Source organism: Arachis duranensis, chromosome 1 (assembly GCF_000817695.3).
Source record: "Arachis duranensis cultivar V14167 chromosome 1, aradu.V14167.gnm2.J7QH, whole genome shotgun sequence".
Taxonomy (NCBI): domain Eukaryota; kingdom Viridiplantae; phylum Streptophyta; class Magnoliopsida; order Fabales; family Fabaceae; genus Arachis; species Arachis duranensis.
In genome coordinates, this window is record NC_029772.3 from 37441466 (window position 1) to 37446519 (window position 5054).

The 5054-nt window shown below is 31.8% G+C and overlaps 2 non-coding genes across 2 annotated transcripts; both read left to right on the top strand.

Annotated features, from left to right (window-relative positions):
* Positions 1-1106: 1106 nt before the first annotated feature.
* Positions 1107-1214, top strand: LOC127742660 (small nucleolar RNA R71). Its single transcript, XR_008004017.1, has one exon. It is a non-coding gene; the product is annotated as a small nucleolar RNA R71 (small nucleolar RNA).
* A 1910-nt stretch (positions 1215-3124) lies between these two features.
* LOC127742700 (small nucleolar RNA R71) lies at positions 3125-3232 on the top strand. The gene has a single exon (XR_008004059.1). It is a non-coding gene; the product is annotated as a small nucleolar RNA R71 (small nucleolar RNA).
* Positions 3233-5054: the final 1822 nt, after the last annotated feature.

Genomic DNA, 5054 nt, shown 5'->3' on the forward strand with positions numbered 1-5054 from the left:
TCTTTTGAGGTAAAGTTTGCTGAACCCATGTATCTAGTTCACTAATGAGCAAGGGAGGTTCACCTTCCCAAGTCTCATTACCAAACAGTTTGGCATTCAGCTTCATGATGGCTCCTAGATATTGAGCAACTTGCTCTCTAGTTATATTTTCATCCTCTTCGGAGGAAGAATAGTCTTCAGAGCTCATGAATGGCAGAAGGAGGTTTAATGGGATCTCTATGGTCTCTATATGACCTTCAGATCCCTTTGGGTCCTCAATAGGGAGCTCCTTCTTGCTTGAGAGACATTCCATGAGGTTTCTTCATTGGGATTCACGTCTCTCCTTCCTCCCTAGGTTCGGCCATGTTGATTATATCTATGGCCTTGCACTCTCTTTTTGGATTCTCTTCAGTATTGCTTGGGAGAGTACTAGGAGGAGTTTCATTGACTTTCTTACTCAGTTGGCCCACTTGTGCCTCCAAATTTCTGATGGAGGACCTTATTTCACTCATGAAACTTAAAGTGGCCTTAGACAGATTAGAGACTATATTTGCTAAGTTAGAGGGGCTCTGTTCAGAATTCTCTGTCTGTTACTGAGAAGATGATGGAAAAGGCTTGCTATTGCTGAGCCTATTTCTTCCACCATTATTAAATCCTTATTAAGGCTTTTGTTGATCCTTCCATGAGAAATTTGGATGATTTCTCCATGATAAATTATAGGTGTTTCCATAAGGTTCACCCATATAATTTACCTCTGCTATTGCAGGGTTCTCAGGATCATAAGCTTCTTCTTCAGAAGATGCCTCTTTGGTACTGTTGGATGCATTTTGCCATCCATTCAGACTTTGAGAAATCATGTTGACTTACTGAGTCAACATTTTGTTCTGAGCCAATATGGCATTCAGAGCATCAATTTTAAGAACTCTCTTCCTCTGAGACGTCCCATTACTCACAGGATTCCTCTCAGAAGTGTACATGAATTGGTTATTTGCAACCATGTCAATGAGTTCTTAAGCTTCTGCAGGCATTTTTTTTAGGTGAATGGATCCACCTGCAGAATGGTCCAGTGACATCTTAGAGAACTCAGATAGACCATAATAGAATATATCCAAAATGGTCTACTCTGAAAGCATGTCAGAAGGACACCTTTTGGTCATCTGCTTGTATCTTTCCCAAGCTTCATAGAAGGATTCACCATCTTTTTGTTTGAAGGTTTGAACATCCACTCTAAGCTTGCTCAGCTTTTGAGGAGGAAAGAACTTAGCCAAGAAGGCTGTGACCAGCTTATCCCATGAGTCCAGGCTATCTTTAGGTTGTGAATCCAACCATATTCTAGATCTGTCTCTTACAGCAAAGGGAAAAAGCATGAGCCTGTAGACTTCAGGATCTACTCCATTAGTCTTAACAGTTTCACAGATCTGCAAGAACTCAGTTAAAAACTGGTAGGGATCTTCTGATCGAAGTCCATGGAACTTGTAGTTTTGTTGCAGTAGAGCAACTAGTTGAGGTTTCAGCTTAAAATTGTTTGCTCCAATGGCAGGGATTGAGATACTTTTTCCATCAAATTTGGAAGTAGGTGTAGTATAGTCACCAAGCATCCTCCTTGCATTATTATTTTCGGCTGCCATCTCCTCTTCCTTTTTGAAAATTTCTGTAAGGTTGTCTTTAGATTGTTGTAATTTAGCTTCTCTTAGTTTCCTCTTCAGAGTCCTTTCTGGATCAGGATCTGCTTTAACAAGAATATTCTTGTCCTTGCTCCTGCTCATATGAAAAAGAAGGGAACAGAAAATAATAATAGAGATCCTCTTTACCACAGTAGAGAGATTCCTTTATGTTAGTAGAAGAAGAAAGGAATAGAAGAAGGAAAAGGTAAGAATCCAAACACAAGGGTGAAGATAGGTTCAGATTCTTGAGATGAAGAGAAGTGTTAGTAAATAAATAAATAAATAGAAGTTGAAAAAGGGTTAGTGATTTTCGAAAATTAAAGGAAGAATTAAAATTAAAATTAAAATTTAAAACAATTAGTTAATTAAAAGAATTTTGAAAAAGAGGGAGGTAATTTTGGAAAATTAGAGAGCTAAAATTAGTTAGGTGGTTTTGAAAAAGATAAAAAATAAACAAAAGTTAATTGGTTAGTTGAAAAAAATTTGAAAATCAATTTTGAAAAGATAAGAAGTTGGAAAAGACATTTTAAAATCAAATTCTTGAAAAAGATAAAATTTTGAAAAAGATATGATAGAAAAGATATTTTGAAAAAGAATTGATTTTTTTTTAAAATTAAAATTTAATTACTTGACTAACATGAAACTAAAAGATATGATTCTAGAATTTAAAGATTGAACCTTTCTTAACAAGAAAGTAACAAACTTCAAATTTTTGAATCAATGACATTAATTGTTAGTAAAGTTTTTGAAATTTTGAAATAAAGATAAGAAAAAAATTTTAAAATTCAAATTAAAAATTTTCGAAAAATAGTAAGAAAAATGAAAAAATTTTGATTTTTTGGAAAAGTTTTGAAAAGATAAGATTTTTAAAATTGAAAATTTGACTTGACTTGTAAGAAATAGCTAAGTTTTAAAAAATTTTGACTAAGCCAACTCAAATTTTCGAAATTTTGAGAAAAATAAGGAAAAGATATTTTTTTGATTTTTGAATTTTTAATGATGAGAGAGACAAACAAAAAATGACTCACAACATGAAAATTATGAATCAAAACACATGATGCATGCAAGAACACTATGAATGTCAAGATGAACACCAAGAACACTTTGAAGATCAAGATGAACATCAAGACTTATTTTTGAAAAATTTTCAAGAAAAGAAAAACATGCAAGACACAAAACTTAGAAATTTTTAATATTTAGACTCTAAGAATTCAAGAATGCATATAAAATACAACAAAAGACACAAAACAAGAAAATATCAAGATCAAACAAGAATACTTGCCAAGAACAACTTGAAGATCATGAAGAACACCATGCATCAATTTTCGAAAAATGCATAAATTTTTAAAACATGCAATTGACCCCAAACTTAAAAACATAAAACTAATAAAAACATCCCTAAAAGTAGCTAGATCCTACTAAAAACTATCTAAAAACAATGCCAAAAAGCGTATAAATTATCCGCTCATCATCCATTCTGAAAGCATGTCAGAAGGACACTTTTTGGTTAGTTGCTTGTATCTTTCCCAAGCTTCATAGAGGGATTCACCATCTTTCTGTCTGAAGGTTTGAACATCCACTCTAAGCTTGCTCAAATTTTGAGGAGGAAAGAACTTGGCCAAAAAGGCCGTGACCAGCTTATCCCAAGAGTTTAGGCTATCATTAGGTTGAGAGTCCAACCATATTCTAGCTCTGTCTCTTATAGCAAAAGGGAAAAGCATATGCCTGTAGACCTCGGGATCAACCCCATTGGTCTTAACAGTATCACAGATATGCAAGAATTCAGTTAAGAACTGAAAAGGATCTTCTGACGGAAGTCCCTGAAACTTGCAATTCTGTTGCATCAGAGAAACTAATTGAGGCTTTAGCTCAAAATTGTTTGCTCCAATGGCAGGGATTGAGATGCTTCTTCCATGTAAGTTGGAATTTGGTGCAGTAATGTCACCAAGAATCTTCCTTGCATTGTTGTTGGGTTCGGCCATGTTTCTTTCTTTTTCTAGATTCTCTGTAAGATTTTCTCTGGATTGTTATGCTTTAGCTTCTCTTAGCTTCTTCTTCAGAGTCCTTTCAGGTTCAGGATCTGCTTCAGCAAGAATGTCCTTGTCCTTGCTCTTGCTCATATGAAAAAGAAGAGAACAAAAAAGAAGAGGAATTCTCTATATTATAGTATAGAGATTCCTTTATGTGAGTAGAAGAAGAAAAGAATAGAAGAAGGAGGAGAAAAATTCTAACACAGAGGAGAAGAGAGGGTTCGAATTTTTAGATGAAGAGAAGTGTTAGTAAATGAATAAATAAATAGAAGGAGATGAGAGAGAGGAGTTTTCAAAAATTGTTTTTGAAAAATGGTTAGTGATTTTCGAAAATTAGAGATAGAAAAGTAGTTAGGTGGTTTCAAAAAAAAATAGAAAAAACAAAATGTCAATTAGTTAGTTGAAAAATATTTGAAAATCAATTTTGAAAAGATAAGAAGTTAAAAAAGATTTTGAAATTGATTTTGAAAAAGATATGATTTGAAAAAGATATGTTTGAAAAGATATGATTGAAAAGATATGATTAAAAAGATATGATTGAAAAATATGGTTGAAAAATATTTGATTGAAATTTATTTTGAAAAAATTTGAAAAAGAAATTTAGAAAGATTTGATTTTTTTAAAATTAAAATTGATTACTTGACTAAGAAGAAACTAAAAGATATGATTCTAGAATTTAAAGATTGAACCTTTCTTAACAAGAAAGTAACAAACTTCAAATTTTTGAATCAATCACATTAATTGTTAGTAAAGTTTTCGAAATTTTGAAATGAAATTAAGAAAAAGATTTTGAAAATCAAATTAAAAAAAAATTCGAACAAATAAAAGAAAAAATGAAAAAAATTAATTTTTGAAAAAGTTTTGAAAAGATAATATTTTTTTAAAAATGAAATCTTGACTTGACTAACAAGAAACAACCAATTTTTAAAATTTTTTGACTAAGTCAACCCAAAGATTTCGAAATTTATGAGGAAAATAAGGGAAAGATATTTTTTTGATTTTTTTGAATTTTTAACGATGAGAGAGAAAAACACATATATGACCCAAAACATGAAAATTTTGGATCAAAACCAATGATGCATGCAAGAACACTATGAATGCCAAGATGAACACCAAGAACACTTTGAAGATCAAGATGAACATCAAGACTTATTTTTAAAAAAATTTTAAGAAAAGAAAAACATGCAAGACACCAAACTTAGAAATTTTTAATGTTTAGACACTATGAATGAAAAAATACATATGAAAAACAACAAAAGACACAAAACAAGAAAATATGAGGATCAAACAAGAAGACTTATTAAGAACAACTTGAAGATCATGAAGAATGCAATGCATGAATTTTTCGAAAATAATGCACAAGTTTTAAAAACATGCAATA